The sequence below is a fragment of the Rosa rugosa genome, chromosome 7, assembly GCF_958449725.1.
Source record: "Rosa rugosa chromosome 7, drRosRugo1.1, whole genome shotgun sequence".
Classification (NCBI taxonomy): Eukaryota; Viridiplantae; Streptophyta; class Magnoliopsida; order Rosales; family Rosaceae; genus Rosa; species Rosa rugosa.
In genome coordinates, this window is record NC_084826.1 from 25184744 (window position 1) to 25198079 (window position 13336).

A 13336-nucleotide genomic window follows, 5' to 3' on the forward strand; every position below is an offset into this window, starting at 1 on the left:
TGGTCCATTGTAGACGCCTTGAGTAGGTCGAACCACGTTGTCATTACCGCCCCAACGGAAGTTGGGGTGATCCTTCCATCCCGGATTGTACGTGTTCGAGTAAGGGTCATATCTGGGCCTTTGTTGCCCCATATAATTCACCTGTTCCTCTGACAAAGAAGACATAGGGCATCTATCAGTAGTATGATCAGAATAGGAACAAATAGAGCATACCTGAGGTGTTGCCTTAATGCCATTGCCTAAGGCATTCATTAACATGTCAAGCTTTCTTTCCACAGCCACCATTTGGTTCCTTGAATCAACTTCATACACTCCACGTCCTCTTGTACGTTTATCCCTTGTGTAGAATTGTCTATTGTTGTCGGCCAAATCATCGATCAGATTATATGCTTCTTGACCGGTTTTATTCATGAAAGTCCCTCCACACGCAGAATCAACGCTGCCCCTATTGGCTATGTCCAACCCATCATAGAAAAATTGGACAAGGTCATTCAGACTGAAGTTGTGATGGGGACACTTCCTCTGCAACTCCTGAAATTCCTCCCATGCCTCATATAGTGTATCTCCATCCTTTTGAGTGAAGTTTTGAATCTCCTTCCTTAGTCGTTTTGTCAATTGAGCAGGGAAATATTGTTTCAAAAACTTCTTAACCATTTCATCCCACGTTGTGATGATACCTGCAGGTAACGAGTACAACCAACGTTTTGCATCATCTTTTAAAGAAAAGGGAAATAGAAGTAACCTGAGTCCTTCTGGTTGGATGTTCTGAATGGTTTGCAGCTTGCAAATATCTAAGAATTCCCTAATGTGAACATTAGGATCCTCAGATGGTGTGCCAGAGTACTTAGGCAACGAGTTAAGGAGCTGCACAGGAATGGAGAAGGCTTGATTGCCCGGTGGTGTGTAAGCTATGCATGAGGGGGATTCCGAAGCTGTCGGAACAAAAGCATCCTTCAATGCCATGTCTAGTCTTGGGGGTTCCTCTTCGTCCACGTGAATTGAATGCGCAGGTGAGGTCGGTGGTGTGTTCTCCTCCTCCTCCCCTTGTGAGGAAGTAGAACCTGCCGTTGTGTCGTGAATTGGCAAACTAGTTCCCTTCGTTTGCTTCCTATTCGACTTGCAAGTGCGTTCTATCTCTGAATCCAAGGGGGTAAGATTTCCTTGAGCAGTTCTACGAGTAAGCATACACCTGAAAACACAAACAAAGAAACACTAAGTAAGAAACTAAAACAAAATTCAAATTAAACAAACTAGTAGAAGCAATTAGAATAAAAGTAATCCCCGGCGACACGGCGCCAAAAATTGATAGCTAAATTTATAAGCTATTGATTTTCCTTATTCTCCTGTAAATATGTCAATCGTAGTATAGAGAAATAAGGGTCTCCCGCAGAGGATTAAGTTCAACTAAGTGCTTCAACAAAAGTCACAAAAAAAATGACTGCAGCTCCTGCAGAACAGCAGTCGAAAAACAAACTAAAAACCTAACCAAAACAACCCAGAAAAATATGAAAATTTACAGAGACGTACTAGACACACAAGGCGTCCAGCACACAAAGTTTGGGAATTTTTGGATTTCGTTTACTTTGAAAGTAAAATACGTGAAAACAGAGGACAGAAGGAGAAACGAAACTGAGACAGATTTGAGATTGGTTGATATCAAGATGATGAAACTAGCTAGGAAGGAAGTATCCACCTCCAACAATCACACACAACACACTTTGTCCAATTTACTTCCAATTAACTTAGTTGAAGACGCTCAGATTGGCTCGGTACGCTTGAACACAACCTATTACCCTTTCTTACTTTGTACGCTAGGCAGGAAGTGCTCTACACCTAGACTATTCCCAAGCAGTGCAACCTAAAGGTACGTTTATTAGATTAAACATGCAGAGATCATTAAGTTTGAAAAGAGTTTGAGCAATCACTAGGCATCGCAAATAACTTAGAGCCTTGCTAAACCTAGGGTTTTGTCTACTTGATAGTGAAAACCACCAATTACTTCTCTAGACAATTTGAGGAATCCAACTATTGATCCAGGCATCAAATAATCAAAGTATTAGAACCCTAGCATGCATACTAAGTAGGCCTCCAAAGCATACAAACATAGAACTCATCAATGAGAAATCGGTAAACAAAACCTCAACTTTATTAATTGGAAAACAAATTGAATGTCAAAGCATGTTGTGGATCATGTCTAGGGGCTTCAACTGCCCCCTAGCTACTGGAAATTTAGTTACACATAATGGAAATCAAAAACACAGTTGAGTTCATGGAGAAAGAAGACAACAAAAACCAAGAAATAGGAAAAAGCTGATCGGCGATCGATCTCCGGCAGGCAGCGATCGATCGTTTTCGGTGATGGTTGCAATCCTTCTTCTTTTTCAGCTCTTGTGCGTCTCTCCTCTTCCGTATGTGTGATGGTCCGTTTCTTCCACGTCCAAGGAGAGATTTTATTCAGTTTGTAACTCTTTTCTTCTTTCCTTTTGGGACTCTAATTCCTTGGCTTCCACGGAAAGCTCCTTTATTAATGTTCTGATTGATTTTGGATTCATTGACATCCTTCTCTCCAATAAGAGCAGCCAAGAGAATTAATTGCTGAATATCTTTTTCTTCATGCTGCCGTATGCTTCCTTGATTCATCAAGATTCCACACTTCTCCATTATTTGCACATATCTCCTTCCTTTTGCTCGTATTTCTTTCCTTGCTTTGGAAAACCTAATAAACATAAAAACAACTAAATTAACCAGAAAATAAGATAAACTAACAAAGTAAATATGGGAATTACCAACATTATTATCGCATAATTATGCTCCTATCAAATACTCCCACACTTAGGCTTTGCTAGTCCCTAGCAAACAAAGAACTAACTAGAACAAAAGACACGGACCTAATGTCTTCCAAACATCTCAGAGAATTTATAATCCCACACGTATGGTCAACAAGATTCACACAACCACATGTCAGAATTCATAACCTCACTTAAAAGCTAATTTATTTTGATAACCATAGTGCTAAAGTTATAATACATGAACAATCAAACTAGTGCAACAAAGGAGAACCAACTTATTCATGTGTCAAACGAGCGTCAACTCAATTCCTCACAAAGATGCTCTCAATTTCTTTTCACTCATGATTTTCTGACTTGATGTATAAGCATATATTTCACTCAAGTTATATGTGAGAGGAATGATATAATAAGACAAACAAATAGCTCACATATGATAACAAGAAAGAAAGGCTTTTTCTGAATTTTTTTTTTTTTTTTTACATATGATCCCACGATTGGAATGCCAAAACTCGGACGAAAGGCCAGTGACACCATATGCTCACCCCTCCACACAAGTCTCCACAAATCGAATGCACAACTTCAAAGATCAAAAAGGTCTTTATTCAAGGTTATAATGGGGCCAAGGGTTAAGGTTAAACGAAAGAAAGGATAGGAAATTCAAAGATCCTAAAGAACCTAGTGGAGCACTAGAAGAACATAAGAGATAAAAGAATCTTGAAACTCTTCAAGGTAATCAATTTTCGAACACATGAAGCACGCAATTTTTTTTTCCAAGGCCAGATGTCATCTTTTTGGGCCTTTGCTTCATTATAACCTCAACAGCTACAACATGAATGTATCAAATCCAAGGAAGTATTTTGCTTTTCGATTCTTTTGATTTTTCTTTTCAAGCATTCTTTCTCTTTCTTTTTCTTTTTCGGCTATCACATATTTTTTTCTCTGTTTTTTTTTTTTTTTTTTTCGACAGCGATAAACACGTACTCTTTTTTTTTTTTTTCTTCCTTGGATCGATGTACAATGAACTCCCCCACACTTGCTTACAAAAGTACCTTGAACATACATGTATCTCTAAAAATATTTGCTCCACTAATTCCTTAGAATAGGGTAAGGATAAATCTATACTAAGCTTAGGGTTAAGGAATTTGTGGGTGATGAAACAAAAAGGCTTAATGTAGGCTCAACGGGGTTAACTAGGGGATTGCACATCTTGTGTGCATAAAAGGGACACAGGTTAATTTGGCTATGGTGGTGATCCTAGTGCCTTTATCCCTTCCCATCCATCATGCAATTCAACCATACGCTTCAAGAGGCTTTGGGGCAAGTTCTAGCATTTGTCCTTATAAAATATGCAAGTCGAATCCGAGTCTCAACCAAGATGAATAAAAGATGAGATCATGCAAAATCCTCGTCAAGAAAATAAGATGATTCTATACTAAGCACTCAGAAAAGAAATAGCACATATACAGGCTCAAAAGCTCACAAGGGTTTAAATCAAGTTTAACCTGTCATAGCATGCATCCATCACTTCTCAAATATCACATTCATCCAACCATCAATGTATATAAATCAGGCACAATAATCATCAAAATCTATTAACAATTATTTGAAATCAAGAATCCAACACGTGCCTGCAATCCTTTTGTGACCAACATATCAATCCGAAAGTTCATGCTCATCATAGAGTTGGAAGACTCCTAAGACTCAAAGAAAAATAAAACCTAAAACTAGACTCTCTTTTTTTATTATTATTATTATTTTTTTTTTTAAACAATGAATGACTCAAAAACAAATTGACAAATTTGTATTTCCCTCCCCCACACTTAAACTAGACATTGTCCTCAATGTATGGCAATATAACGCACAATGCACAAGGAAAGCATAGAGAAAGAAAATACAGAAGAGGGCAAGTAGGAAGATAAGAAAGGTTATAGAAAAGCTCCCCCTTGTAGACCTCCAGTTGTTCACGACCTTTGGAGAGGACTGAAATTAGACACCATCTGCAAGGCACAAGACCTTGACTTCCACAATGGAAGCTCCGTGCTATATGGACTCCAAAAGGTCGCAAATTTGCGCAGGTTCCTGTTTTGCTGGACTGACCTTTCTGTATTCAAATTGGAACTGGGAACGCAACAGAACTCCGAATCCAGTTCTGTAAAATCGTACAGAAACTAGACTCAGAGAGCTTTCTATGCATATATGGCACGTCTCCTGGTTCCATCGGAGCTAAAAACGGCAGCCAACCAAAGTTGACTGACTGCGCAGCCAGCACTCTGTTTTCGAGCAGGAAAGGGAAATTTCCTAGCCTTTCTTAATGGATACACCTGCACACGCACAAAACACATTAAAACGAACTAACAAGAATCAAATTAAAAACGAAAAAGTTTGGGTTGCCTCCCAACAAGCGCTTGTTTTAACGTCCTTCCAGCCTGACGTGTACCAAGAGATTTACTCAAGGGGAGGGGGTTCATGGAGGGGTACATCCTCCACTTCTTGCTCCACAAATGACTCATAGTAAGGTTTGAGTCGATGGCCATTGACCTTGAATTTCATTCCGGTCTTTTCACTTTGAATTTCTACTGCACCATGATGAAACACATTAGTAACAACGAATGGACCAATCCAACGTGAACGAAGCTTACCAGGGAATAATTTAAGGCGGGAATGGAAAAGAAGGACTTTTTGTCCAACAACAAAAGTCTTCCTCATTATCATCTTGTCATGAAATGCCTTAGTCTTTTCCTTGTATATCTTAGCACTCTCATAAGCTTCATTGCGGATTTCCTCAAGCTCATTCAACTGAAGTTTTCTATGCAAGCCCGCAACGTCCAAGTCCATGTTAAATTTCTTTACCGCCCACCATGCTCGATGTTCCAACTCCACGGGTAAGTGGCATGGCTTACCATAAACAATTCGGAAGGGTGACATGCCAATGGGCGTCTTGAAGGCAGTCCTATAAGCCCATAAAGCGTCATCTAATCTCAAGCTCCAATCCTTCCTATTGGGTGCCACGGTCTTCTCCAAGATTTGCTTGATTTCACGGTTGGACACTTCCGCTTGCCCACTTGTTTGGGGATGATATGGTGTAGACACTTTGTGGGTGATATTGTATTTCCGAAGGAGAGCTTCAAAGGTCCTATTGCAAAAATGCGATCCTCCATCACTGATTATGGCTCTTGGGGTCCCAAATCTAGAAAAGATGTGAGCTTTAAGGAATTCTGAAACCACTTTAGCATCGTTAGTCCGGGTGGCTTTTGCCTCCACCCATTTAGACACATAATCAACTGCAAGTAGAATGTAAAGAAAGCCATATGAAGAAGGGAATGGACCCATGAAATCAATGCCCCAAATATCGAATATTTCAACACTTATGATTGGAGTTTGAGGCATTTGATCCCTTGGACCCAAGTTACCTGTACGTTGACATCTATCACATGTCTTGCAAAAGAGATAAGCATCCTTGAATAATGTAGGCCAATAAAATCCACATTCAAGGACCTTCAAGGCAGTCCTTTTTGCTCCAAAGTGTCCTCCACAAGCATAAGTATGGCAAAAGGTTAGTATAGAATGAAATTCAGATTCATGGACACACCTTCGTACCAATTGATCTGCGCAAAACTTCCATAAGTATGGCTCATCCCAAACATATTGCCTTGAGGTTTTGATCAACTTATCCTTTTGAGCTCGAGTGAAATTGTTCGGAATTAGCTTGGTTGCCTTGTAATTGACGATGTCTGCGAACCATGGCTCAAAAGAAGAAGAAGAAAATTTCGGGTACCCTGCGAGATCGATCGTTTTGCTTTCTGAACCTGAAAACGATCGATCGTTGAAATGGGCGAGATCGATCGTTTTCTTTTCTGACCTCTCTGTCTGAGCCAACGATCGATCGCTAGAAAGGCTGAGATCGATCGTTTTTCCTTCTGATCCCAATTTTTGTATTTCAAATAATTGCTCGTCTGGGAAAGTTTCCTTCAATGGTAGTGCATCTTCTTCCTCCTTCGAACTATGCACCAACCTACTCAAATGATCAGCTACCACATTCTCACATCCTTTCTTGTCCTTGATCTCCAAATCGAATTCTTGAAGGAGGAGAATCCATCTAATTAACCGAGGCTTTGCTTCCTTCTTTGTAAGTAGGTACCTAAGAGCTGCATGATCAGAGAAAACAATAACTTTAGTACCCAAAAGATATGAACGAAACTTTTCCAAAGCAAAAACAACGGCCAATAATTCTTTTTCCGTGGTGGAATAATTGAGTTGAGCATCGTTGAGCGTCCTTGACGCATAGTAAATAACATGAGGGATCTTTTCAACTCGTTGGCCCAACACAGCTCCTATGGCATAATCAGATGCATCACACATAAGCTCAAAGGGAAGGCTCCAATCCGGTGGCATGATAACAGGGGCCTCAGTCAACATCTTCTTTAGCTTCTCAAACGCCTCCATGCACTCATTGTCGAAAACGAAAGGTACATCGTTTTGAAGTAGTCGACATAACGGTCTTGTGATCTTCGAGTGATCATTGATGAAGCGTCGATAGAAACCTGCATGACCAAGAAAAGAGCGCACCTCCTTCACGGATGTGGGAGGTGGTAAAGAGCGTACAAGATCTATCTTTGCTTTGTCTACTTCTATCCCTTTAGCAGATATAATATGACCCAAAACTATACCTTGTTGCACCATAAAATGACACTTTTCCCAGTTTAAAACAAGATTAGTTTCTTGACACCTCTTAAGAACTAAAGATAGATTAAATAGACAAGAATCAAAAGAGTCACCGTAGAGAGAAAAATCGTCCATGAAGACCTCGATGATCTTTTCAACCATATCAGAAAATATGCTCATCATGCACCTTTGGAATGTCGCAGGGGCGTTGCATAGACCAAAAGGCATCCTCCGGTATGCGAATGTCCCAAAAGGACATGTGAAAGTTGTCTTTTCTTGGTCCTCCGGGTGAATAGCAATTTGATTGTAACCGGAGTATCCGTCCAAGAAACAATAATATGCATGACCTGCAAGTCTTTCCAACATCTGATCAATAAAAGGCAAAGGAAAATGGTCCTTACGTGTAGTCGTGTTGAGTTTGCGGTAGTCAATGCAAACCCTCCAACCGGTTTGAACTCGGGTTGGAACCAATTCATTGTCTTCATTCTTCACAACTGTGATGCCAGAACGCTTAGGTACAACTTGGACCGGACTCACCCATTCGCTATCAGAGATGGGATAAATGATGCCCACATCAAGGAGTTTGAGAACCTCCTTCTTGACTACCTCCATCATAGGCGGATTGAGACGTCTTTGGGCCTCTCTTGATGGTTTGGTGCCTTCTTCTAAGAGAATTCGATGCATACACATGGAAGGGCTTATTCCCTTTATATCTGCTATGCTCCATGCAATTGCTGATTTGTGTTCCCTTAGAACTCTCACCAATTTCTCTTCCTCATTCATAGAAAGATTGGCTGCAATGATGACTGGTAATGTCTCATTCTCTCCCAAAAAGGCATACTTCAAGTGTTCGGGCAATGGTTTCAGTTCTAATTTGGGTGCCTGGATCACAGAAGGAGCAAGTTTTTCATCAGTTAATGGAAGAGGAATGAATTTAGAGTTAAACTTAGCTGGGATATAAGGTGGAGCATCAAGGGCAGCAGCTATTTCAAGCAATTCCTCATCAAAAACCATAGAAGAAGAAGCAGCGATTTTTATGGCAAACGACAAACGATCGATCGCTGCATTCCCTGCGATCGATCGTTTCTGGGAGCTTAAACCAAGTTCCAATGTTTTCTTGAGTGGGTCTTCCCCCACACTTGCTTCAAATGTGTCCTGCACTAAAAATTCAAGAGCATCGATAGAAAAACAGGAATGAATGTCACTAGGGTACCTCATAGCTTCAAAGATATTGAAGCTTATAACATCTCCATCGAATTCCATGGTCAAGGTTCCTTCGAAGACATCTATCTTTGTGCGAGCAGTCCTCAAGAATGGACGACCAAGAATGAGTGGTAAGTCATATGGCACAGGCTCGGGTTCCATGTCAAGCACAAAGAAATCCGCGGGGAATATCAAATGATTAACTTGAACCAAGACATCCTCTACAAGACCCTTAGGAAGAGCTATTGAGCGATCCGCTAATTGGATAGTTACCGGTGTTGGTTTGAGCTCACCTAGATTCAAAGACTCATAGACAGAGAAAGGCATTAGATTAATTGAAGCACCTAAGTCTAATAAAGCCTTACCGAACCTTTTATCCCCAATTGTGCAAGGGATTGTAAACCTTCCGGGATCCTTCAACTTAGGAGGTAGCTTTCTCAAGAGCACAGCGGATACTTCTTCACTTAGAGCAACGGTTTCCTTCTCCTTGTACTTCCGTTTGTTAATGCACAACTCCTTGAGAAATTTAGCATATCGCGGTATTTGCTTTATAGCATCTAAGAGAGGGATGTTAACTTGGACTTTACGGAAAGTTTCCAAGACATCCTTCTCTTCTTGCTCTTTCTTAGAGCTCATGAACCTGCGAGGAAAAGGAATACATGAAGTAACCAACTTAGGAGGATTAGGATCTTTTACCTTTGGAGGGGAAGAAACATGAACATTCTGATCAACCCCCATGAGATCGATCGTTGGGATTGGAGAGATCGATCGTTTGGCTTCTGAGGTCATAAACGATCGATCGTTTAGATGGCCGAGATCGATCGTTTTCTCACCAGGGACGATTCTCTCTTCCTCCTTTGAACTTCTCTGCGTCTCCTTCTCTTCTTGATCTTTCTTGGATGTTCTTTGGTGCCCAGAGATTTCTTCCAATTGTCTACCACTCCTTAGAGTGATTGCATTAAGCTCAGCCCGACGTCCATCCCTTGGATTTTGAACGGTTGTGCTAGGGAGGGTGCCAGGAAGTCTAGTTTGCATCTCTGTTGCAAGTTGCCCAACTTGCCTTTCCAAATTCTTGATGGATTGACCATGCTCTTTGAGTTGAGATCTTGACTCTTGTATGAAGGATGCAGTGTCCTTTTGGAATGATGCAGTGTTCAAAGCCATCTCCTTCACTAGTTCTTCCAAGGACTTGCTTGAGGATTGTTGAGGAGGATTTTGTTGATAGACTTGCTGCTTGGCCCCTTGTTGGAATCCAGGTGGTCCATTGTAGACGCCTTGAGTAGGTCGAACCACGTTGTCATTACCGCCCCAACGGAAGTTGGGGTGATCCTTCCATCCCGGATTGTACGTGTTCGAGTAAGGGTCATATCTGGGCCTTTGTTGCCCCATATAATTCACCTGTTCCTCTGACAAAGAAGACATAGGGCATCTATCAGTAGTATGATCAGAATAGGAACAAATAGAGCATACCTGAGGTGTTGCCTTAATGCCATTGCCTAAGGCATTCATTAACATGTCAAGCTTTCTTTCCACAGCCACCATTTGGTTCCTTGAATCAACTTCATACACTCCACGTCCTCTTGTACGTTTATCCCTTGTGTAGAATTGTCTATTGTTGTCGGCCAAATCATCAATCAGATTATATGCTTCTTGACCGGTTTTATTCATGAAAGTCCCTCCACACGCAGAATCAATGCTGCCCCTATTGGCTATGTCCAACCCATCATAGAAAAATTGGACAAGGTCATTCAGACTGAAGTTGTGATGGGGACACTTCCTCTGCAACTCCTGAAATTCCTCCCATGCCTCATATAGTGTATCTCCATCCTTTTGAGTGAAGTTTTGAATCTCCTTCCTTAGTCGTTTTGTCAATTGAGCAGGGAAATATTGTTTCAAAAACTTCTTAACCATTTCATCCCACGTTGTGATGATACCTGCAGGTAACGAGTACAACCAACGTTTTGCATCATCTTTTAAAGAAAAGGGAAATAGAAGTAACCTGAGTCCTTCTGGTTGGATGTTCTGAATGGTTTGCAGCTTGCAAATATCTAAGAATTCCCTAATGTGAACATTAGGATCCTCAGATGGTGTGCCAGAGTACTTAGGCAACGAGTTAAGGAGCTGCACAGGAATGGAGAAGGCTTGATTGCCCGGTGGTGTGTAAGCTATGCATGAGGGGGATTCCGAAGCTGTCGGAACAAAAGCATCCTTCAATGCCATGTCTAGTCTTGGGGGTTCCTCTTCGTCCACGTGAATTGAATGCGCAGGTGAGGTCGGTGGTGTGTTCTCCTCCTCCTCCCCTTGTGAGGAAGTAGAACCTGCCGTTGTGTCGTGAATTGGCAAACTAGTTCCCTTCGTTTGCTTCCTATTCGACTTGCAAGTGCGTTCTATCTCTGAATCCAAGGGGGTAAGATTTCCTTGAGCAGTTCTACGAGTAAGCATACACCTGAAAACACAAACAAAGAAACACTAAGTAAGAAACTAAAACAAAATTCAAATTAAACAAACTAGTAGAAGCAATTAGAATAAAAGTAATCCCCGGCGACACGGCGCCAAAAATTGATAGCTAAATTTATAAGCTATTGATTTTCCTTATTCTCCTGTAAATATGTCAATCGTAGTATAGAGAAATAAGGGTCTCCCGCAGAGGATTAAGTTCAACTAAGTGCTTCAACAAAAGTCACAAAAAAAATGACTGCAGCTCCTGCAGAACAGCAGTCGAAAAACAAACTAAAAACCTAACCAAAACAACCCAGAAAAATATGAAAATTTACAGAGACGTACTAGACACACAAGGCGTCCAGCACACAAAGTTTGGGAATTTTTGGATTTCGTTTACTTTGAAAGTAAAATACGTGAAAACAGAGGACAGAAGGAGAAACGAAACTGAGACAGATTTGAGATTGGTTGATATCAAGATGATGAAACTAGCTAGGAAGGAAGTATCCACCTCCAACAATCACACACAACACACTTTGTCCAATTTACTTCCAATTAACTTAGTTGAAGACGCTCAGATTGGCTCGGTACGCTTGAACACAACCTATTACCCTTTCTTACTTTGTACGCTAGGCAGGAAGTGCTCTACACCTAGACTATTCCCAAGCAGTGCAACCTAAAGGTACGTTTATTAGATTAAACATGCAGAGATCATTAAGTTTGAAAAGAGTTTGAGCAATCACTAGGCATCGCAAATAACTTAGAGCCTTGCTAAACCTAGGGTTTTGTCTACTTGATAGTGAAAACCACCAATTACTTCTCTAGACAATTTGAGGAATCCAACTATTGATCCAGGCATCAAATAATCAAAGTATTAGAACCCTAGCATGCATACTAAGTAGGCCTCCAAAGCATACAAACATAGAACTCATCAATGAGAAATCGGTAAACAAAACCTCAACTTTATTAATTGGAAAACAAATTGAATGTCAAAGCATGTTGTGGATCATGTCTAGGGGCTTCAACTGCCCCCTAGCTACTGGAAATTTAGTTACACATAATGGAAATCAAAAACACAGTTGAGTTCATGGAGAAAGAAGACAACAAAAACCAAGAAATAGGAAAAAGCTGATCGGCGATCGATCTCCGGCAGGCAGCGATCGATCGTTTTCGGTGATGGTTGCAATCCTTCTTCTTTTTCAGCTCTTGTGCGTCTCTCCTCTTCCGTATGTGTGATGGTCCGTTTCTTCCACGTCCAAGGAGAGATTTTATTCAGTTTGTAACTCTTTTCTTCTTTCCTTTTGGGACTCTAATTCCTTGGCTTCCACGGAAAGCTCCTTTATTAATGTTCTGATTGATTTTGGATTCATTGACATCCTTCTCTCCAATAAGAGCAGCCAAGAGAATTAATTGCTGAATATCTTTTTCTTCATGCTGCCGTATGCTTCCTTGATTCATCAAGATTCCACACTTCTCCATTATTTGCACATATCTCCTTCCTTTTGCTCGTATTTCTTTCCTTGCTTTGGAAAACCTAATAAACATAAAAACAACTAAATTAACCAGAAAATAAGATAAACTAACAAAGTAAATATGGGAATTACCAACATTATTATCGCATAATTATGCTCCTATCATTCAGTCAGTTATTTATTGCGATTTCAAATATTAAGCCGAGTGTATCTTGGAGATCAGCATGCAAGCATCTGTCATATATTGCATGAAGTAAGAAAACGACACAGTTGTTTTTTCTACTCTAGTCAAGCTTTTTAAACTGAACTAACATGTTCTATGCCTTTGCAGAGTGGTTCCATCAGGTTGGTCAACTGACGACTTGCAGATTAATAGTTTAATACTAGAAATTCTAGTAGAAGATTTGTCTACCGCCAAATATCCTTTCATATTGGTTGTGTTGTTTAATTTCAAACTTTTACTTCATTGGAAAAAAAAAAGCTGGCTCATGCAACTTGTGTATCCTTAAAAATTCACAAATTAGAGATCCGGAGCGACACTTGTGATAATGGCTTGAGTATTCCAGATGATATAATGCATTCAGTGAATTCAACCACTGATGTTCTTATCCTCATGAAATATGGTGAGGTGAATTGAGTTGTCAGTTCTACAGCAATCAATAACCACACCAGCCATTCCCAGAGGTTAGTCTTTAGCTCTGACTTCTTTTTACTATTTCTCTTATAAGAAACAACTTTGCGACTTTGAAAGAAAAATAAACGAGAAGCAAC

The 13336-nt window shown here is 40.4% G+C and overlaps 2 non-coding genes across 2 annotated transcripts; both read left to right on the forward strand.

Annotated features, from left to right (window-relative positions):
* Nucleotides 1-499: 499 nt before the first annotated feature.
* LOC133724050 (small nucleolar RNA R71) lies at nt 500-606 on the forward strand. Its single transcript, XR_009853464.1, has one exon. It is a non-coding gene; the product is annotated as a small nucleolar RNA R71 (small nucleolar RNA).
* Nucleotides 607-10410: 9804 nt separating this feature from the next.
* Nucleotides 10411-10517, forward strand: LOC133724052 (small nucleolar RNA R71). The gene has a single exon (XR_009853466.1). It is a non-coding gene; the product is annotated as a small nucleolar RNA R71 (small nucleolar RNA).
* Nucleotides 10518-13336: the final 2819 nt, after the last annotated feature.